General features: G+C 43.2%; 1 protein-coding gene across 1 annotated transcript in view; it reads left to right on the top strand.

The window, feature by feature from the left end:
* Positions 1-23,725, top strand: part of RORA (RAR related orphan receptor A) — a 358,823-nt gene that overhangs the window by 271,823 nt on the left and 63,275 nt on the right. The gene's annotated exons all lie outside the window — the stretch shown is intronic.

The raw sequence follows: 23,725 nt of genomic DNA, 5'->3' as shown, positions 1-23,725 counted from the left end.
TTAGGTAAACAGACACATTACAAAATCTTATTGTTATAACAACAAAGGTTTTAATTAAAAATGTCAGCCACAAAAGAAATTCCTGTGTAGGCCTCTGCCAGTGATTGCAAATCAGTTTCCATCTGTGCTTTAGCACTGACACATAGCCAAGCTCCTGTGAAGGAATATTTATGTTACTTTGCTGTTAGTACTCTTTTCTGTAATGTTTTCCTGGGCCCCAGTCCTGTACCGTGCCCTGCTCCCAGGTAGCAGGCTGAGTAACACTTGGGCTGGACTGGCTGTGCAGGATTAGTGATCCCAAAGCACTGCAGGGACATTAACAATTAGTGCTGCAAATGTCTTTATTTCTGGGGAAAGGAATCTCGGCTTTGCTTCCTAAACACAGCCTGGTTTGCTTACTAATAAGTATTATGAACCACTCCTCTGAGCTTGGATTTGTCAGCCCAGATCTCTGGAAGTCTTTCTGGATGACAGTGCAAATCTGTAGTTCTGCTTGGAAACAAGTGTCATTTCCACAGGGAGCCTAGACAGAATTTTTTTTTCTCCCTGAAAAACACTGTGATGAAACCCATGCTACATAAAACCTGGTTTTGCTTTGAGGAGGAGGATTACTGTGTCTGCTTCTCATTACTTATCTGTACTGGCACACATGTGGAACTGGTTTTCATCCATCAGCAAAAGGATTTCTAGAAAAGTGCTCCACTCCCAGTATAGGGGTGAAAAGCAGAGGCATTACAGAAAAGCAAGAGCCTGGGACTGCCTTGTGTGCTTTTCAGCTTTTTATTGGATAATTGCTGATTCCAACATTGTACTTTTCAAATTCAATCTTAAAATAAAATAAAAAAATTAAATTGCCATTATAGGCAAATGGAAAAATACTTAAGACATAGAGTGAATCTCTGGGGCACTAATAATTAAAGGTTGTTGCCAAGACTTTACACAGTGCTCTGAAACTTTCATTAATATTTTATTTCATTCCTGATCAGCACATGGAGTTTGGCCCATTTCAGGACTGATTTGGTGGGCTTCCAATACAGAAGCCATAGTTTAGCTGAGTACTTATTATTAAGAGGTTCGTGTAGGATCCAATTAGTGTTTAAATTTACTTTTTTTCTCATACTTCACATTAACCGTTCCAAAGATTAGTTTATAGGACTCAATAGTGACTACTAGGGAAAAAAAAAAGTAGTTAAATGAAGTATAAATGAAAAGGTATTTTGTAGTAACTTGATGAGTCTTGGCATAAGCTTGGCTGCTCTTATTTGTAGCTAAGCTAACTGGTGATGACCTTTACCAAGGAAAAAGATAAAGGAAAAGGAAAAAGTTGAGGAATTAGTGTCTCAAGGGGGTCATACCTGCCAGTAAGAATGAGTCTGTTCTTTGGGAGTGTGTTGGTTGCACAAGTTGTGTGAAAAATGACAAATGGCAAATTTTGAGAAGGAGAACCGAGACACAGAAACTGAAGGGATGCAAATCCTTTCTCAGCTCCCAGCTGTGGTGTTGTGTGAATGTGCCCCACACCCTTTGGGCAAAATCTGCCTGATTAGCCCCTGCCAGCAATCCAGACTGCTTTGTGTGTGTTGTGCTGCAGTTTGGGGGCAGCTTTGGAGCTGCCTCAGGAGCCACGCTCCCAGCAGCACTGCAGGGCTGTGTCCGGCCCTGTGCGGCCCTCAGGGTGACACTGACCCTCAGGGTGACACTGACCCTGTGCGGCCCTCAGGGTGACACTGACCCTGTGTGCTGCCCTCAGGGTGACACTGACCCTCAGGGTGACACTCACCCTATGTGCTGCCCTCAGGGTGACACTGACCCTGTGCGGCCCTCAGGGTGACACTGACCCTCAGGGTGACACTCACCCTGTGCTGCCCTCAGGCTGACACTGACCCTGTCCTGCTCTCAGGGTGACACTGACCCTGTCCTGCTCTCAGGGTGACACTGACCCTGTGCTACCCTCAGGGTGACACTGACCCTGTGTGCTGCCCTCAGGGTGACACTGAGCCTGTGCTGCCCTCAGGGTGACACTGACCCTCAGGGTGACACTGACCCCTGTGTTGCCCTCAGGGTGAAACTGTGTTCCCTCAGGGTGACACTGACTCCTGTGTTCCCTCAGGGTGACACTGACCCTCAGGGTGACACTGTGGTCCCTCACGGTGACACTGTACTCCCCTCAGGGTGACACTGACCCTCAGGGTGACACTGACCCTCAGGGTGACACTGTGTTCCCTCACGGTGACACTGTGTCCCTCACGGAGACACTGTACTCCCCTCAGGGTGACACTGTGTTCCCTCAGGGTGACACTGACCCTCAGGGTGACACTGTGTTCCCTCACGGTGACACTGTACTCCCCTCAGGGTGACACTGTGTTCCCTCAGGGTGACACTGACCCTCACGGTGACACTGTACTCCCCTCAGGGTGACACTGTACTCCCCTCAGGGTGACGCTGACCCTCAGGGTGACACTGACCTCTGTGTTCCCTCAGGGTGACACTGTATTCCCCTCAGGGTGACACTGTGTTCCCTCACGGTGACACTGTACTCCCCTCAGGGTGACACTGTGTTCCCTCAGGGTGACACTGTGTTTCCTCACGGTGACACTGTGTTCTCTCAGGGTGACACTGACCCTCAGGGTGACACTGTGTTCCCTCAGGGTGACACTGTACTCCCCTCAGGGTGACACTGACCCTCAGGGTGACACTGTACTCCCCTCAGGGTGACGCTGACCCTCAGGGTGACACTGTGCTCCCCTCAGGGTGACACTGTGCTCCCCTCAGGGTGACGCTGCCCCGTTGCCGCTCCCCGCTCCCGGATCAATCCCTCACTGCAGCTGGGGCCGGGCAGTCGGGGCACGGAGCTGTTCCTGCTGCAGGACAGCCCCAGCCCCAGGGCCGGCCTCAGCTGCTGCTGGAGGCTTCTCTCTGTTCACACTCCTGCCCGATGGTCCCAGTGCCCCGGGTTCTGTGTGTTCTCCTGTGCTCTGAGTCCTGCTGCCTGCTCCCTCTCCTCAGAGACAGCTTTCCAATTGTTTCACAGACCCACTGGGTCCTACTTGTTTCCCAAGTATGCTTCTTATTTTTCTTTTTAGCTGCTGGCAACATCTGCAAATAGGGAAACTTTTGGCACTGTCAGCTAATTGAAATTTCTGTGGGACGAGGTAGCCCCTGCTGACACTTCAGTTTAACTGCTTTACATTCTATTAGCAACTTTTTGTTGTGTAGATATCCAGGCTGTAAGAAATTTACTGCTTTTAGATGGAGCTTGAATTCAGACTGCTTTAGGAGGGAACAAGTAATGTTGATTGATGATGCTGCTTAACATTCTTTTTGTGTTAATGCTAACAATTTCCAGTCAGAAAATGTTTTTCTACTGTATTGCTCACATTTTGCAGATTTGTTTCTCTCCCCCTTACTACACAACTTAATCAGATACTTCATAAATGTGATCCTTTCCCCTTTGTCCATCCTTCTGATATGAAATCCAGGCTTGTCCTTACTAATAACTAATAGCCGCTTCATGAAACATAAAAAATTACTTTGGACAGCCTCTCTTCCCTTCCTTCCTCAGCAGAAAGCCTTTTACATTATTGTTTATATAGAAGAACATAGTTATATTTATTATTAGGAAAAATACTTTCTGTGCAGAAGGCCAGGCCCTGCCACTGCCAAAAGAAGGATTCTGGTATTTTGGAAGGAGTCTTGAGAGAAGGTAAGACTATGGTTTGTGATGAAGGAAAGAAATGAAGTGACTGAAGCATTCACTGCTGCAAAGGAGAGCTTTGTGATGTTGGTCAAGACTTTCTGGATTGCCCCTGGTAGGCTTCAGTGGACCACTGTGATGCACTCTGCATCCTGAAATTACTGGTGGGGAGATTACTCGAGGAATACTAAAATGGAGTGTAACAGTGGCAGTATTTTTAGCCAGGAAAGTTTGTATTACAATAAAGAGCAGCTAGCATAGGTAACAGCAGCAGCAACCTCCCAGCAGCACGAGCTTGGAGTGTTCCAGATGAGTGATCCTTCAGTGGCCTTAGCTGTGCCCTCAGTCACTGCTGAACGGTGCTCCCACAGCTCTGCTGCTGCTTTAGACCACGAAGGCAGAGGTGTGAGAACTGTGCTGAGGTCTTACTGGGACAGATGTGGAAACTGATTTACCACTGATACTGAACTGACCTGAATAAAGGGCACACCGAGTGGCCACAGATATCTAGGTGGGAAGGAGAGCTGACAGTACTGAGCCTCTGAAATCTGCAAGTGTTTCACCAAAATCTGCTTTGGTAATGCAAAATTTTTAGACTAAAAATAAAATCTATCTCTTTCTTTAAATCTAGCCTGTCTTTATGTACCACCAAGTGACAAAATAGGCCTGATTGTTTTTTCATTTCTATTTTTTTTTAAACCTCCAGCAGTCACCTTTAAGAATCTGACCCTTATTCTTTGTGCTAGGGAGATAATTACTCATTCTCAATTGCTATCCCTAGGACCAGTTAATGAATGCTACATAATGAACAGAAGTAGGGCAACTGGATGAGAACAATGCACAGGTGGGTAAGAAGACTTCATTTGGTGAGAAGATAATGAACATGAGAACTTGTGGTTTATCTAAATACCACCCTTGCCTCCTCTTCAGATAGCTCCTGCATTGTTACTGCTCTTCCTCAGTCAGTCTTTGTACTTGTTAAGTGACAAGAGGAAGGTGGTTATGAAGGAAAGAAAGGTTTCCTCAGCAGAGATTCAGGCAGGAGAAGTTCCTATCTCTCACCCTCTGTCTCTCAGACCCATCCTAAACATATTTATTTTTTCATGTGCTATCCTGCACCTTCCCAAAAGAGGCTCATTCTGCAGGCAGAATCATCACTGCTTTGCAGTTTTATTATCTCTCTGCAAGACTTTTCCCTTTCTTCCATAACAAAACTGTACCAAATCTAACTTTTGGAGGTGAAGATACATTGATTTCTGATTTAGTACTGAGAGGAACTGCAGCTGACCTGGCCCTAGCCCTGCAGGTGCTGCCAGGTGCACTGCACAGCTGTACTTTGCAGCCAGGTTTTACTGTGTGTCTCAGGAACAGCAGTCTCTGCCACTGCAGTGCCCTGCACACACCCAGGAGGGTGACACTGCTGTCCAGCTGAGGAGCATCAGTGCATAATGCAGATAAGTGTTTCCTGTGCCTGACAGCCTCTCCACAACTGTTGGAGTTGCAGTGAATCTGTGTTTGAAGCCAGCACTAGCTCAGGGTGGGACTGGTGTTCTGTGAAGCCAGCAGCAGAGGTAGAGGACTCAGTGACAGGAATATTGGAGATGAACACAGAGCCAGGCAATTTGTTCTTTCTGCTCTGGCTTTTGTTAACCTGACTGACATGCACAGACAGGAAATGGGGTCTGAAGGTCTCTGACTTGTTAACCAAAGTATTAATTGCTTAGAAATTGCAAAATTTAGTTCAGTGATGTGGTTTCTGATATTCCAAACACGACTTGACCTTTTTTGATGTCCGGTTTGAACCGCAACAAAAATTAGTTGAGCTAGAATTTATCTGAGTGTGTCTTCCTGAGACTGTTTTTGAAATTTCACCTAAACCTGTCAAAGACATGTTTAATACTCAAAATGGCAGAAGCCATAGCCAGAACAGCTTCCAGCTAGATATGTGGTAGGAACATTATGCACACCATTTGCTAATACAGGCACGTACAGGCCAGCAGTAGTTCCAGAATCTCTGCCAGAAAGTTAATGAGAACATAGTTGGCCATAAACTTTCCTCTGACTTGGGCAAGGGCATATCTAATTCCAGTTGTCTCATGTCCACTAGCTGCAAAATGGAGGTATCAAAGCAACAGTGCCAGAATAAATTAGAATTTCTTGAGGGTTTGCAGTGAGAGACTGAGACATGATAATGGAAGAAACCTGCCATGGGCTGTATTTGCATAGGTGTGTGTATGTTTTTCTTGAGCAAACAGGCTGGCTGTGTGTGCCAAGAGCTCGCCACATGTGTGATGGGCTGATGAGGAAACACTCTGTATGTTCCATTCAGAGCCTGTTTGAGGGGGAAAACTGAATGCAAGTGTTATCTCTTCTGTAATAGTCCAGGGAAGTGTGGAGAGAGGGTGTCACACCCACACCCTCAAAACAGTGAACCTGTAGAGGCTCACCCCACAGTGCTCAAGCCCTGTTCATCCCACACTAGAAGCATTTTTTCCTTGCATGGCATCCTTTGGAAGAGCAGTTAGCTTTATCCCTCTAAGGATCTAGGAAAAGCATGCATTTTCCCTGGTGCTCTCCTGGCTTAGGATCTCTCAGTCCTTGTCCCATGAAGACAGGGACCCAAATCAAGAGCTGTTACCCAATAACTCCCTGAATGGGGAAAACTTTGTCTCCTGCTTTTGAACTCTAACCCCCCCTTCCTTCCCATGCCCTCTGCTGATAGATTTTGAGATAAACTTTAGAACCTTTGGTTAATCTCCAGCAAATCTCCAGCAGCAGTCAGCATTGCCAGATTGTGTTGCAGGGCATAGAAGTGCTTGGTGAAAATCCCCAGTGCTGATCAGCCACTAAAGGCCCCCTCAGAGTAAGCCTGGTCTCCTGTGGAGTGTTCACCCAGGCTTCTCCAGCTCAGTGTGTCACAGCATCTTTGGCTGTTTTCCTCATGTTCCAGCTGAAACCTTGCTGTAAGTGAGCTAGAGGTGCTGTTTGTATTCCATGTGTAAGCATGTTTGGAGCTTGCTCAAATATTCCTACAGGATACTGGCTTTTAGGGTCTGCATGGGCTTAGGTGGTTGGAGGCTATGAGCCTTGGATTTGTAGGCATTGTTGTTGTGTTCTTATCCTCCACTGGTGTTTGAGTCATTCACAGAAGGAATGTAACTAGATTTTTCTCCCAGATTTTTAATTTAATTGGTGATTGTTTACATGGGAATGCTTGCCAAAGTGAGATGATTTGGCAGTCCTCTGGAATGTAAAGGTTAAGTATATTGATTTCATCTTTTCCCAAAGGAGCTGTTCTTTTTGTGCAAAAGCATCATTGGTTTTGTTCTTGTGTCTGAAACTTTGTTTACATGGTTTTAATTGAATTCTGTCTATATTGTACAGCAAGTGGTAGATGGCAGTTTCATATGGTTCTTTCTTCCTAGAATACGGATTGTTTGCACTCTTGGTTTGTTAATAAATCCTGACATTCCCTGAGCAGTAATTCTTCAGTGCTTTCAATGCCATAAATACTGAATATAGGGGAAATCTGTCCTGCCATTATGCACTCAGTTAATAGGAGTTATTTGTAGTGATGGCAGGATCTTAAACCCTTGTCTTAATGTGATCAATGCTGTCCTTAGCTTGCAAATAAGCATGTCTGAATTGATAGCTTACAAACAATGTCTACAAATCATAATTATTTTAACATTAGCCACAAGCTTCTGACAGTCTCAGCTTTTGAATTGTACATTCCTGAAGCAAAGTGAATACAAAGCCAGAATTGCTAACTTTTTTTTTTCAGAAATCATATGTGTAATTTATTTCCCACTTATGCAAGAAATTGGTTGGGTTTTGGGTCTGTAGTTTATGAGCAAGCTGTTTGTTACCCCTCTGGAGCTGAACAGCAACTGCAGCACCTTGGCTGGAGTGTTCTTTCACCTGCTGCAGCGTGGCTGGGCCTTGACCAGAGCAGCAGGTCTGGGTGGGTCACTGAGCCCTGCACAGCCTGCTGAGGAACAGCCTGCTCAAACACCCCAGCTCCTGCTGAACGTGTGCTGGCCCTGCCTGCAGCTGGAGCACAGGAACCCCAAAGACGATTTGGTGATTGAAGCTGGTGCTGTGGGTCTATCCATTTCTTTTCCTGGTCACATCTTCTATTGACATTGGTTTTCCACTTCCTTTAAATTCATCAGCAGTTTTTCCTCAATGATCTTTCTGTGATCCAGGTCCAGATGAAGTGATTCATTTCATAGAGCAGAGGCATGCCAGCAGAATTCTCATTCTGCATTAATAATAATAATAATAATAATAATAATAATAATAATAATAATAATAATAATAATAACAGTAATTGATCTCCCTTGGGTCCATTCTGCTGGTCTAAGTTGGAAAGAAGATGGTAATGAAGCAGGTGCCCATCCCTGGGCTTCTGATTGTACTTCTGCAGAATCAGATTTCAGTCTGATGGTTCAAAGTCATTCCTGCTGTAAAGTGTGATTTGGATGGAGATAAATCAGGAGCAAATGTGATCCTTGTAAACTTAAAAATACCTCTACTTCTCCTAGCAAAATGCTTCTTTCTGACACACCTCCCCTGCCAGGGACTCAGTGTTAATAAATGAAGCTTCTCTGAGAAATTTCTCATTCCTTCTTATTGTGTCAAAGTTGGCAATAGATTTCCTGATATTTTGTTTTTCTTTTCCCTCATTCCTGCAGGACTCAGTCTTAATTCAAGAATTTCTTTTGATCCATACAGACCTTTAGGAAATTAATTTCAAATACTTGATGTTCCAAATACTTTTTGACGCTTTAGGGTATATTGCTGGACATACTGTTGATAGTTTAAAAAGCCAAGACCCAGCAGCTGCAGGAATTTCTGTCCATTATGGAAAATTCAGCATGCTTTCTTTGGTATGGCAATACCAAAAGTCTGCTGGCATACCCAGCTAAAGTACTTATAACCATATAAAGGGAATGCCTTTTAGGAATTGGACAAAAACACAGACATAATATTTTCCATCAATTAGATGTTGAGAAGTCCCAGACATACAATGCTGCAAGTGAAATTAGATGCCTTGGGAAACCTATTCCAAATGGAAATCTAATATGTGGGATCCTGACTCAGTCACCACTCCCTCAGTTTTCTACCCTCCCAAAATATATTTGGATATGCTAGTAATGTAAATATAGTAACATTACACCCAGTAAATATGCACAGATTGGATCATGCAAGCTGCACTAAATGCAGCCATAGACAAACCACAAACTTGCCTATAAGGTATTTTAAAATCTTGCCAATAATGCACATTTGCTGAGTTTCCTATGTTACTGCAGATGTGCAGGGCTGCTATTTGTGGAATCCTTTCAGCAAACTGTGTATTATTTATAAATGAAAAATGAGGGAGTTTATGGTGAGCCTTCTGTCATGGTTGTTTGGCACATGGGAATTATAAATAGGACTGGGTAATCACTGATGTGCTTTGCATTTGGCACTGTGGTCATTTCTGACCCAAAGAGAAGCCACAGGAGAAACATGTATGAAGGCCCCTAGCAGCCTTTTTGTGTGTTGAAATATATTTTCTGTTTCACGCCCTGCTTAAGCTGCAAGCTGAATGGAGTATTTTGATTTTGCACAATTCTTTAACTGCTCTCACAGCACGGCCCTTTTCAATTCAAAGCATTTTGCCCATAAGTGTTTGGGGGTTCTCTGTTAGAGGAGTGAAACCAGCCCCATTGTCAGTGCCACTTGCCAAAGGTGTTTGAGAGCATCCTGCAGGTGAAGAACTGAGCACCCAGAGCTGTGGGGCTGTGCTGATGCTTTGTGGGTGTAACCTGAGATAAATGTTCCTGAGTGCACAATGAAGTGTTCTCTGAACTCCATGGAAAGCCTGCTCTGCAGACACACCAGGAACAACCTAGAACCCAAAAGGTTCCCTTTGCTTCCTCCTGGCCTACAGAGGGTGGGGAAGAATTGCTGATGTTACTGGTGGAGCCATTATTCTCTTTGGCAACTCCAAGTGCAACATTTTTGTTTTCTTCTCACATCTAATTCATTCAATTTGCAAGTAGTTCTGGATATTTTTTTAAACTTTTAAAACACAATCTGTGATCTAGCTGCATCCAGTTCTGCCTCTTCTTTGACTTTTTTCAATGATAGCTGCTTTCCTCATTTGAATTTAGTTGGCAGCTGTATTGATTGATGTTCCTGGTAGAATAGAATCCAGCTGTCTTCACTTAAGGGTATTGCAATGCAGGACAAACACTTTAGGCTGTGTCATCCATGTAAACAGTCTGTGCTTCTAAAGCTACGAAAATCCATCTGGAAAATGACAATCCATGCTTGGTTTTCCTGTGCAACAACGTGGACAGAACATGGCTCTGGGTTTTTGCCTAAATCATTGCAATCAGCTAGCAAGGTATTATGCCAGGCAGTGCTTTAATGAAGTATACATCAAGGCTGCCAAATAAACAGCTTTTGAGGCCTATGCATATCATTATTGTGGGAAATGTTTCTACTAGTATATTAGATAATAGGTGCAATTTGAAAAAAGAACATGCAGTCCTGTTCCTCTCCACCCCTTATGCACCCTTTGGGTGTGGGCATAAAATATTGAAATGTGTAGCTCAGCACATTTTCAGTTCATCTGGTTAAAAAGAAGTTGCAAAGCAGCATAGATTTTCTTTTGCTTTCCATCTAGATCTGATGTACAAACCCAGTAGATTGTTTAAGTGGGCTTTTTTTCCCTCCTCCTTCTTCATATTTTGACACTGCACTTATGGGTAGTGCACCTCTGTGACCTTGTAACTGCTAAGATTTTGCATGAAGCTGTTTTTGCAGATGCAGAGAACAAAGGAAATGAGCACCTTCCAGGTGTGCACCTGAAAGCACATTTCAGGTGTATAAACAGTGCTGTTAGCTGAGGAGTAGAGTGCTTACTCAGTGAGAGCCCATTTGTCCATGTTCTGATGGGTTTTATTAATTATTAGTACATGGCAGTTTAATCTGTACGTTTGGGGCTCCCAGAGGTGGAAGGCTCTTGCTTTGTGGTCATTTCCTGAGCCTGCAGCAGCTCTGCACCATTTCACAGCAGAGTTCCTGCTTTGTGCCTCCATCCACTGGCTCATCCAGCTATTCCTGGTGGAGCTGATTTCTTTTAATTTCTGTAACGCCGTTGCCAGCACTTCTCTATGGGGAGGTCAGCTAGGAAACGACCAGGAGAGCTTACAATTCCCTATGATGAGTGAAAAAACCACTCTAAATGGCTTGGTCTTTTTAAAAACCCTCTATAATGAAATATTCTCAAGCCAGGGAAATGCATATACAGGAGGAGTGCAACAGCTTGCTCTTTATCACTAAAAACTGCAAGCTTCAACATTGCTTTTGTTAAACAGAGATTTTTTATCTTCCTATCCAATCACCCCCTACCACCAGGCTTTCAAATGCTTTTTTCTCTGGTCAGAAAGCTGGTTCAGATGCCATACCTGTGGTTTCCCACGTATTCTGGATCTTTTCACAGAACTTGGTTTCCATAGTAAATGCTTTCAAAAAATGTATGGTTCAATAAAAGTACTCTGCAGTTCTTCATTTTATAAAGGAGTGCTCTCATTAACTCACTGTTGAATAACTCTTATAACCTCAGATCTGTTTGAATTCTACTCCAAATGTTCCATTACAGGCCATCTGACACCTCATGAAACACATTATATGCTCCATTGCTAAGTTTCTGAGCTTAAGTCTTAGTCCTCAAACTATTTTATCATACTTACATTTGAACAAAATATGCTGAGACAGCAAATGGGGATCCACATTTAGCCATGCAGAAACCAGGAGAAAGGACTGGTTGGTATTTACTGTTCCAAAAATTATTGCTTTCCAAATTTCCTAGAGTGGTGTGATGGGAAGCTTTTGTATTCTGTGTTGCCTGTTTTAATTGTGTTTTGCCAAGACACCACCAGGTTTGTTATGGGAATTAGAGAGGGGAGGATGGTGCACCACAGCTGTTCAGGGAGCCCTGCTGAGCCTGAACACAAACCCTGACACTGAGAGCAGAGATGTGGAGAGCTCCCCTGATCCTCCCAGCAATTCCTGTTCAGATGCAGCAACTCAGTGAGAGCCCTGATGAAATCAGGGAGTTGGTGGCAGTCCTGCCCCTCATTTCTGCCTGTGCCTTTCGAGCATCACTTCCCTGCAAGGCCCAGCTGGAGCTCACATGCACGTGGAGAGCTGTGCACTCAGTGTGGGATCCCATCCTGCAGCACTGCCAATGCCAGTGGGGAAACCAGAAACTCAGCATTGCCAGAAAGCAGTCACAATATTCATGCTAATATTGATTTGTCCTAGTGATAAGGGAAAAATATAACCCAGAAGTAAACTAATAAAAAGCCTTTAAAAAGGCAAAATACTGCTTTCAGATGTGACCTAGTTGTGTTTGGTTTGGGTTTTTGTAACAGCCCTGTGAGCACCAAGGTACTGCAGTGTTGCTGTATCCTGATCCTCACTCTTGTAAACCCCCTGTACTCCAGCAGTTCTCACAGTGCTGCCTTTGCCAGTCCTTCCTGTTGGTTACTTTATCTTCATCAGCTGGGAGAATAATTAGGCCCACTTCTAGTGAGACTTTTCACCTGACTTAGAAGAGTGAGAAGCAGGCATTCTGCTACTCATGCTACCAGTGTCTTTTAAGTTTATTTTTATGTCTTGCTGCATTTTGGATCACACCAGTAATCTCACATCTCCAGCAACAAGCATACAAAATGTGGCAGAAGATTATTTCATTATTTTGGGTGATTGTATCCTGCTCAGTATCATGGCACATAGAAAGAAATTACCAAGAAACTACCAGAGTATTGGTAGGACCAACTAAAGCCAAGCTGGTGCTTCCTTTTATTTTCATGAGAGAACAAATGTGCTAAGCAGCTAAATGGCTGGGTGGGAAATAACTTGAATCAGCAGTGCAAGTAGCGAAAACAAGTATCTGAGCCTTTAAAGAGGAGAAATATCTGTGACAATATGTAATTATATGGTTGTGTGATCATAAGTGCTCACAAAGCATTGGTGATGCACCTCTAAAATGATAGGTTTTGGTATAGCAGGATGAAACATATTCTGATTTTCTCCTGACAAAGACAGCACCTTTTTCACTTAGGAAAAGGGCAGGACTGTCTCTGATTACCATGCTGGCTGTAATCCCCATGTGAACCCCAACTCTTTCATACAGACCACGGATCCTGCATGCATTTTTGGGGGCAAATGTGAGAATTAGTTCTTATGTCAGGGAAACAGTCTTCCTATTTGTTTGTTTGGGTTTTTGTTTTGTTTGTGGTTTTTTTTTATCTTAAGTAGGCTTTAAAATTTTTTCCTTTCAATTTCATAATATAAAAAGTCAGTAGGTTTTTTTTTTCCCTTCTTAGTACTGTTAAATGTTTTGCAAGCTTAATTTAAACATAATGATTGCCTGAATACATTTGTTTTCTTATTTGGTTGACAAAACCAATGAAGCATTTACATTGCAATGCCTTGGCATGTTTTCAGTTTGGGATCACTAGACAGCTAAAGAGGAAGGGCTAAAGTCTGTGAAGGTGAAAATGATGCACTTATTTCCCCTTATGAAACTGCAAATATTGCTCCTTGCAGAGTACCAGCCCTGCATGGAAAAGTCCAACATGGAATAAATGCTTTTGTGCAGCTTTAAATGCTGTATGGCATGACCAACATTTATACAGATGGAGCAAAAAAGATAAGATTGGGAGAAAGAAGTAAAATGTCCAGAGCTTTGGAATGGTGTATTTTCCCTGTGCCATGCACATCTGAAAGCCTCCTGTGGGTGGGAGGGTCCATGGGCTCCCTTAGAGGCTGGTGCCACCTGATCCTGCCTCCTGAGCAAAGGGCTGTGGAAAATTAGGCACTGAGTCCTCAGTTACTCTTCCCTTCTCCTAACATTCGCCTCAGAGATCCTTAGGGGTCTCCAGGGACAGGGCATTGTTTCATTTCTCTCCTTTTCAGAGGGGACTCCAAGCCCTCCAAGCAAAGCTACTGAGGATCCAGCATTACCCCCATTTTTCCTTCCTTGTGTTGGAGAACAAATTCCCAGTTCCAGAATCAAACCCAGTCACTTTCAGTGGCTGGAGTGGCCCAGCCAGCAGGGGTTGGTGAGCCTTGCTGTTGGGTTACAGCATTCTGTGGGATGTTGGCAGACCCACCACAGGCACCCACACATTCCCAGCCATGAGGGCAGCTGCCTGCCCTTGCTGCTCGTGTCTCTTGTGTGCTGGGCATTGCTGAGCGTTCCTGGGCCCTTGCAGTGCCCTTGCAGTCAGAGCTTTCAGGTTGTGTTCGCTCCAGCTTCCATTTGCCACTTGTCCCTATTTCCCTTCCAAACTGAGTGGGAATGCAGCAGATGCAGCACAGATCCTGAGGAGAGTCAAGAAGCTGTCACAGGGAATACTGTATTTTCTCATTCCTTCCAAACTGAGGCTCAGAAGGACTTGTCTGGTGTTTCATGTTGTTCAAAAACATGCTACAGGAAAATGTAATCCCTAAGTAATTGCTTCTATCAGAATATCCTTTGATTTTTACCATATGCCTCTTCTCAGTGATTTTTCAAATTTATTAAGCAGAAGGTTGTGAAGAAAAATGAAGATGATTTCTGAGTAACAATAGCATAAATTCTCTCAATTTTTCACATTGAGGTGGTTTGCCTCACCTTATCTATTTCTTATTGGTACTTCTCCTCCTGATATCAATTTCTGTTCATTTTGTATCATATTAACTATTTTCAGCAGTGCTTCAGAAGCTTCCTCCCTCTGCATTTTGGTACAGATCTCATCAATATCTCTGAACTTCAGTTCTTTTTCACCTCCTTTTGAAGTGTTCTTGTGTTAGAAGTGATCCAGCTTCCGTTCATGTCTAATTTGTTACAGAACAGTGCCATGCATTCCCTGAGCACATTGCAGCCCTCTAGCCCCTGCTCAGAGGCTCCTGCCAGCCCTGCCCTGCCCTGCCCTGCCCTCAGCACTGGGCAGCCTGGCACTGATCAGCCAGCTGCAGAGGTGCTTCTGCCTGCTGGAATCCTGGGGAATACCAGAAAATTAACATCCCTTGCTCTGGTACACCCTTTTTTGTCTTTTACTTTCTTGAAAATTGATTTTCTTCCTACTTCTGTGAGTAGTTTTGTTCTTTAGTTTTTCATTTATTTGGGCAGGTATTTAATTTTTCACTCTTTCATACCCTGGCTCATACACATTTCAGTTTTACCTCAGCTGTTATTTCAGAGCAGCAGGTTCCTTTGTGTGCAGGCTGCAGAAGAACAGTGCTGTGCCATGCTGGGTGCAGGCTGTTCACCCCAGAAGGGTGAGATGGCCCCGTGGGCTTTGGCAGGACAGCTCAGGTGGGTGCAGCACCTTACCTGTGCCTTACCTGCAGCTCACTGTGGATTGTGTACTTGGAGCAGCTGGTTGAACAAATGTCAAGTATAGGAGCTCTGATGAAGGACTTGAACTGAAAATGCAGATCAATTTCAGTAGTTCTGCTCTATGTGCTCTGCTTTGTGATCAAATTTATCAGCTTAGAATACTGCACTCCCCTTTCCAAAGTGAAAGATGCTTCAGAGCAGATAAATGACTCTTAAAATAGCAAAAGCACTGGTTTGTAGAAACAGACCCCAAAAAAGTCAGTAAAGACTTTTCTAATGACTTTCAGAAGTCAGTTTTAAAAAACCCAAATGTTTTGTCCTTTAGCTAAAAATGGATGGAATAATTAAAAGCACTGTTGAATTATTGGACACCTAAGAACCCAAACAATCCAGTACTGAAATTCAAGTGTCTCTGCTAATTGTAGCTTGTAGAGTACATGCTTGCAACACATGGGCTTTGGGGTGAAGTCTGTGTTTTGGGAACAGGGGTGCATGTCCTAGAACCTGACCAGAGAAGTGTGCTGAAGAACAGCTGCCCTTGCTAGAGGTACCTCCCCAGCTACAGCAGCCTTAAAGTCAAGATTAACAGCTCTTAAATTAGCCTTGATTCTACTAGAAATGTCCCTCATATTTCATGCTCTGGAAAGGGATATGGGGAAAGAATATCATAATGTTTCCCTTTCTTTGACAAGCCTTTCAGTAGCCCTGTCAAAGATCCTTTAAAATGGAATTGAAATAATCAGGAATGATGTGCCCATGTGAAAAATGCTTGGCACTTCCTTTTCTGTAAGATGGGTGTATGGTAATAAGGTTTAAATTATGAGTTAAAAATTATTCTTATCAAGCAAGTGCTGGTAGCTCAGATCAAATTACTAAAACAGAAAATGGGATGGTTTCTAAATCCTTCCCCTGTTTTGCTTTCTAAATAGGATAAAAAAATACTGTCATGAGTTAAATTAATACAAATGTAGATTATAAAACCCAATTTTAGATGAAGCAATAGATGATTCTCCATAGGTGTTCTGCTCTATGTGCTCTGCTTTGTAATCAAATTTATCAGCTTAGAATACTGCACTCCCCTTTCCAAAGTGAAAGCTGGTTCTGTGCAGGTGTTCTCTGAACTTGGTGATTATTAGCAAAACAGTGCTCTCAAATAATTACCTTCCTTTGTAAGTGAATCATCTTATTATTTTGCTTCTATTAAAGTCTCGTATCCTTCAACAGTGTCACGTTATCATGTCTAATAATCAGAATTATGCAAAGGAATTATCTGTATGGATTTCATGCCCAGGAACTGTGTCATCGTTTATTTACCACTCTAAGTAGGTATGCAGTGTTTTGTTTGTTTGAAGTGCAGTAGTTGAAGATGTATTGACTTTTGAAAATAGATCATTAAAGTTTGTGTTTTCTTTAAAGTTGAAGCCTTAAAAGCCATAATCAGCTGCCATTTATTTTCTACTAATGGAATCAGAAGTAATGAATTTTCTTTGATAATTTCAAGAAGGTAATGGTGGTGTGGAGAAAGAAATCAGGAGTGAAAGCTGCTGAAGTGGCTCTAAAGTTTGAAGAAGTGAGAAATGAGAGGAATTAGCAATGATCTACTAATACATGAGCAGAGAATATGTTGGACTTTGCAGTGTTTCTGTTCTGGAGCTCAGTGTTAATCTGAGGAGGAACTGGAGAAAATGCTAAAGCACAGCATTTACCCCATTCTGTTAAGCACTGTGCTGGAAAAGAGGGTGTCAGCAAAGCTTAGAAACCCATATAACGAAGATTTAATTCTGGAGAGAGTCCCAACATGGAATTTTAGTTGTCCTAGAAAGCACGTTGGCTTCTAAGCTTGTGTTTTGCATTGAGACATAGAAAATGTACAATATCTATAGTGCAAAGCTGTATAAATAATGTATATGCTCGCAGGAGCAGGAAATATGCTGCTGATCAGACAATGTCAACTTAGATGAATCCTGTCCTGAAAGCTGCACTTTAAATGGAAGCAGTAAACCCACTATTGACATGTGGCACTACCAACTGAAACATCAATAGTTATAAAAAAGAGTATTTCATAATGCAGAATCATTGCTTGGTTTGCTTGACTGGGCAGATGCTTCTACTTCCCATCAAAGAAAAATAATTTCCATATTAGCTCTCTGAGTGCCCAACCCAGCTTATCTGTCCCACTAAAGCTCCCGTTCTTAATGACACTGCTGAATATGGGCAAAATGTGCTTGCTGGTCTCATAAAGCTCAGGAGGGAGGTTTGGCTGTCCCTGGGCATGACATGGAGCAGTTGAAGTGTTGGCATATTGACAGCTGCTCTCGGGTTACTTCTGCTAAGTCTGGGAGCGGGTGCAACACAAATTCCTCCTGTGGAACATCCTCATCCCATATGTGAGCCTGCTTCCATTGTTCTCTGGCAACTTGACTTACACAGCATTGCCAGAGTTTATGGGCAGCAAGCACAACTCTGGCTGGCTGTAGATTAACATTTCTCTGGTCATTCTGAAGAATAGCTGAAGCATTCAATTTGTTCACCAGATGAGAGCACTGCCATAAGCAGCAAGAGGCTGAAGTGCTGTGAATGCCCATGGCACATGGAGTGGCAGAGGATCCACTGGGATATGCTCAAATCATCTTGATTGTTGAACTATTCATCAGAAAAAGGCCAGGAAACTCCAGGGTTCCTTCTTGGTGCTACATCTGGTCAGACACACTTGTGAGGAAGATTCTGAGCAGGAAACCTGTCTCACTTCATCTCATGCTCTGCTCACTACTGCCATTTCTCCTGCTTTGGCTAGCCCTGATGATACAAAAGAGGGCAGAAAGGGAAGCCCAGGGATTAAAAAAAGGGGAAAAAACCTGTTGCCTATCCATGGGGTATATAACCAGCTAATGATCTAAGGCCAGTAGTCAGGTCAGCCATAAATTTACAGGAGGTAGCAAATGCTCCAGGCTGGTCTGGGGCATCCCTGTGGGCATTGCAATCCTTCTGTGAATGGCTGTATGCACAATTGTTTGGGAAATGGACCTAACAACTTGTGAAACCCAGTTATTACCCCAAAAATTGAACAAAATTTCTAGAGTCCAAAGCCTTTTTAGGGAAGTGAGAACTTTGCTAATACTGTCAAGGTATTTTTCAGAAAGGGACCAAAGCACTTAGAGGTTCTGTCTGCTCTCAGCAGGCCTCCAGAAGGCCTCAGCACCTGTCCAGCTGACAGCATCTCTGCATCCAGGCATCTGCTCTCGTCTGGAATTAAATGATGAGTTAAATTACAAGTTAAAAATGGTTAGGCTTACGATGCTAAGATGCTCAACTGAGCAGCTTTGCCCACTCTGGCTCTGTGCTACAGAAGCCTACACCAAGGTGATGAGGAACAAAAGGATTTGGGAAGATTCTAAACCACACTGAAGATGTTCCACCACGACCAGCACAATTCTCTCTTGGTTGATTTACAGGAAAAGGTGGTTCTTTGGAGAGCCTGTCTATTCTGAAAAATTACTATATGGCAAGGATCCTTAAACAAGGGTCTAGTAATTACTTCTTTGAGGATAATTAGTATCTTGCTGTTCTTTGTGCTGCTGCCAATCAGCAGTTGGTTTATACACTGTCTATTGACTTTTCCCCACCTAAAGGGATGTACAGAACAATACAAGGCTGCAGTTTTGGCAAGCAACTCGGGCCAAATACCCTGGTAAGATTATGCATGAAGAAGAGAGCTCTAACAGCTTTCAAACAATTCCTGCTTTTTGGCATCATTAATGTCAGGATGTTGCAGGAAGATTTGATCTTTCAAAACTGTGAATGAGAATCTTTCTGAGATCAAACAGGGACTCTGCAGTGGCAGCATGAGCAGTAATCCAATACCAGTCACTTCATAATGCCCTTTTAGGTGTACAAAAGAGGAGGCTACCAACTCCAGTTTGATCTATTTCTTGATAATTTTGTATTCTTACATGCCCCCACTTGCAATTGGTGGCAGATGATGAATTGGTGATAATCTCATCTTTCTAATCACTTTATTTCTAAACGTACTGCTGATACCTTAGATTCTGAAAAGCAGCAAATGTGATAGCCTTGCAAGGTGAGAGGAAGCTTGTCAAAAGTGAAAATTCAGTTGACTAGATCTTTAAAATCTTTTGCTACTAACAGCATGCCTAGCTGATAATAATGACTTTGGACTTACCTTTCATCCAGATGAGCCCCAAAACATTTTGTCAACTCATACTTCATTTCACCAGGTGCAGAACTGCAGCAGCTGTTTGGCAAAGCACAGCAAGCAGTTCAACAGTTGGGGATAGCAAAGGACTTAATTGGGAGTTGTGGGGTAGTCTCTAAAATGGCTTGATTAAGACATATAGCTGTAGGCCCACGAGGCACAGAAGCACACCTCCTCAGCAGGAACTGAGGCAGGGATTGTGTCTGAAGCAAAATGGAATCATTGCAGGGTCAGCATAGTAGCACTTTTAAACAGATGAAAAAGAGGCAACTTAATGAGGACAACCTCAGTTATGTTCATCTTCAACAGTGTGCTACTTGGAGGGCTAGAAATAAATGAACACTAAAATCCCACTAAATCTAGAGGGGGGTATGTGTTAGGGAGCAATCATTTTCTTTTTGGGGGTGTTGCATGGATCAGTTGGAAGCCACTTAAAAATTGATTGCCAACAGGGTGGACAGAATTGTGAACTGTGTTTTTAAAGATTATCTAGAGCTGCAGTTTAGTTTCCCTACACTTGGTTTTGGGTGTATTTGGTGAACAAGGATGTTGTGATCACTGCACCTCCATGGTTTCACATATGTATGGCTGTTGTTGAGTAAGAAGCCAAAAGGGCAAAAGCAGAGTGTTGTGATGCTTGGTTTTAAACTCTGGTCACATCTAGACCTGCCACACTAACATGAGCTGGGAGCTGAATGCTTCCCCTGACAGTAGGACATGTGATTGGGCTGCAGTTGGAGAAAGGCTTTGCTTTCAGTATCACCTGCTTCTTCCCATTTACCAGCAGCTGTTGTCACCATCTCTGGGCAGAGTTTAACTCCTCAGAGGAGCTCTTTAAATGTTGAAAAGAAATTTTCAACATTTTCTATAGATGTTTGAAGTCCTGATGTTACTGCCGCCTACTTTAATCAATATAGGATTTCCTAAACATTTTAAAGAACTTATTTCATTGCAAGCCTATGAAGACTTCAGAAAAACATTTAAAATATGCAGAATTATGTGGATTTATACTGCCAGTCCAAGCCCATTTTATAAGTGAAAACATATATGTAAAACTAGCTATAGGTCATTTTAAAAGAGGAGAAGAAGCTGTGTTTGCTAAAGCTGAAAATGTGGAGGCTCTGGATGATTTATTGAAGTGCTCTGTTATCACATTTCCTTCCCAGTAAGTAGGTTTTCATCTCCATGGGAGAATGCAGCATGCAGCCCTTGCCCTGCAAAGGTTTTTGCATGCAGTTGTGTTTGTGGCAGTGATGGAACAGTGGGGAAATGTTGTACCTCAGAGTGGTTTGACAGCTTCAGCTTCATAACAAGCCTGTGTGGCTAAACCTTCTTCAGACAGGGGGTGATTACATGACACATTTTCTTTTTTAAGAATGCTTTTTTCCTCTATGCTAGGTAGGCAAGAAGGGTGGTGGTTGTGCCCCATATTTATTATTTAAATCTTAAATTTTAGTGATAAGGAGGTCTCAAAATTATTCCTAAATTAAGCCTAACCATGCAGCTTAGGCAAGAATGCAAAACTTGACCCAACAGTCTGCAGAAATGCTCCCCACTGACATTTCAAGTCAGAACAACATAAACATCTTTGTTTAATTAGTTGCATTTAAACTACTTCAGTTCAGGGATGTCCTTGAACAAATAGTTAGAAGTAGTTGGTTCATCTTAGAAGCTGAATTTATTACTTTGCTCAGTAGGTTTAAAAAGAGGTGGAGGAAGCTTCTCAGTGTTTTGTGTCCTGTGCTTAGAATACTCAATTAACACAGTCTCTTGCATTACCAGTGCTAATAGCTGTCATAGGTGTTTCCCCTTTCTCTGTTGGCAATTTAACACTTCTCTGTTTTGCAGCAGGGTTGAAAAGATTTCTAGAAACAGTTGTTTCCCTCAGATTGCTGCAGAGGCTTGTGGTTAGGCTGACTGAACACCTTTTATGTCAGCACAACACAGAACAATACTTGATAAGGTTCCCCAGTCTGTTCCCATGCAGCAATGTGAGGTTTGTAGCTCTTGCATGTTTGGGTGTGCTTAGGCTGTGCCACAGTGGCTCAAAGGGTGAGCACGTGCTGTGGTCAGGGTTGGTCTGCAGGCCACTGCTCACTCTGAACCATTAATAAATACATCTGACACGTTCAGGGGGTCTTTGAATGCAGAAATCAAGGCAAGAATTGAGTGTACCCTGAAGTGTAGTTTCTCACTCCTGTGAAGTGTTTGCAGGCTTGCAGTGTTTCATGGGTATCTATCAAAAGCTGAAGGAGCAGGCAGGATAGACAAGCTTCTGGAAGCTGGGAAGCATTCCTATCAGTCAAATGCAACCCTGCTGCACAAACAGTGAGAGCAATTGCCTGTCAAGTGTACTGTAATACTCAGCTCAGTGTTGTTTGACTGGCACATTGTGTTGTCACTGATACCGTGTCTGAACTCCAGAGAGACTGTCACTATTGCAGTCGTGTGGTAAATGGGGAAGGAAATGGATTTGGGATGGAGTTTTCATGATGAGGTCAATGTGAGACAGAAAACCCAAGTGCAAATGGATGTGTTTACATATTCCAAAGTCAGCAGATTGCTTTAGATGGGATATTGATAACAAATAATAAACTATTTTAGGTACGCTCTTCTCACTTAAAATGTCTGAAGACAAATCTTCTGTGATTTTATGAAGTAGCCTTTGTAAGAAGGCAAATCTGTGTTGTCTGCTTATTATTGAAGCCATTTAGCACATCAGATGTCATTCCAGATTACCAGTTGCATTTCAGCTGGACTGGAAACAAATCCAGATCAGTAATAATGTAATGCTGTGTACCTTAAGGTTAAATGTCTGACAAGACAACTAGTGCTAATGGACTGTGACATTTTTCAGGCCATTGGTCTGACATTACTTGCTGTGTCAGAGCAAAATGTTTACAAAGATCTAACTCCACATTACAATGCATTAAGACATCATTCTCTCTTGTGCATGCTCCAAGCTTTCTGGCTGCATCTAAATCCCACAGTTGGCCCGTGTGTAGAAGCAGCGTCCTGCAGGCCCTGAGGAGCTCTGAGCAGCACTGTTGGTGGGATTTGATTCAGTCCAGAATGCCCTGCAAGCTTTCTGCTCACTACATTGCAACTTTACAGCTTGTGCTGCAGGTAAAACTCCTCGAGCACAAACCCGTCTGGGACCAGCTCTGCCACTGTACATTTTCTGAGCAGTATCTCACTGTACAAGTGCTATTGGTAGGAATGGCTTAATGTAAGGAGAGCAAATATAGATGAAAAATTTTATGACAAGGATACCTGCTAAATTTACACTACTGCAGCAGATTAGCTCTTGGAATTTTTAGTGTTTTAATGTTTTTTGAAAGAAGGAAAATTTAAAACAGTATTTTGCATTAATGGGGCTTGAATGACTAGACTGATAAATGGTAAGTACACTTGGATCAAATCACATTTAAATAATATCATACTGTATTAAGAACTCATTAAAGAAATAGGTAAGAATTAGCAATTAAGGGCCATTTAATACTAGATTGTTTCAGTGTCCTCATCTCATAAAGGCTTTCTAAATATAGGCTTCATTTCAAATATTAAGATGGTTCCTCTGGCTTTTGTTTGTAACTATTTTCCCTTATTTTTTTTAAATACTTGTACTTCTGATTCAATTAGATTAAGTAGTATAGTATGTCCTGCCCCCTCTTAAACAGCTTGTAATGCATTAATTTTAATTTTTGTGTGGTTTTGTATTTCATGAGAGTTTATTCCACTGGCTAATACAGAAATTGGAAAAAAAAGACTGGTTTTGTTAATGCAATTTTCAGCAAAGTGTGGTTTTTTTAATAGGTTGGATTATTTTTGTGTCTGTGTGTGTGCTCAGTCATGTGCTATCCCTCCTGTAGTGTGGCTGTGTGTACATCCATGAATGTAAAACTTCATCTCACAAACTGACAGTACAGTGACATCTGATGCTATAGAATAGATGAAAACTCCAGCAGTGGTATCATGCTTCAGACGTTCCAAGTAAATCCTAAGAAAGCATGAACCCATCACCAGACAGATTTAAAATGTAAATGCTGCTCTGCTTGATCGAGTCAGCGACTATTAACTGCGGAGCGTTGTGCCAAGATGTAGCGGCAACGCGGTTATTCTTTACTTAAAACAACATCGGGGGGCTGCGGGGAACCAACGCGGGCTGGAGCTGCGGCACCCGAGGGGCGGGAGCTGCTCTGAGGCGCTGCGGGAGCGCTTCTGCCGCCGGGGACCGGGCCAATACCTGCCGAGCCGGGCCGAGCCGGGCAGCACCTGCCGTGCGGGGCCGGGCCGTGCCGGGCAGCACCTGCCGTGCCGAGCCGTGCCGAGCCGAGCGGGGCCGGGCGGAGCGGAGCAGCCCCGGGGCGGCGGGGGCGGTGCTGAGCGCCGGGCGCGCCCCGTGACCGCCCCTCGGCGGCGGCGGCAG

The sequence above is a fragment of the Melospiza georgiana genome, chromosome 13, assembly GCF_028018845.1.
Source record: "Melospiza georgiana isolate bMelGeo1 chromosome 13, bMelGeo1.pri, whole genome shotgun sequence".
NCBI lineage: Eukaryota > Metazoa > Chordata > Aves > Passeriformes > Passerellidae > Melospiza > Melospiza georgiana.
This window is presented reverse-complemented; position numbering and strand designations above follow the sequence as displayed.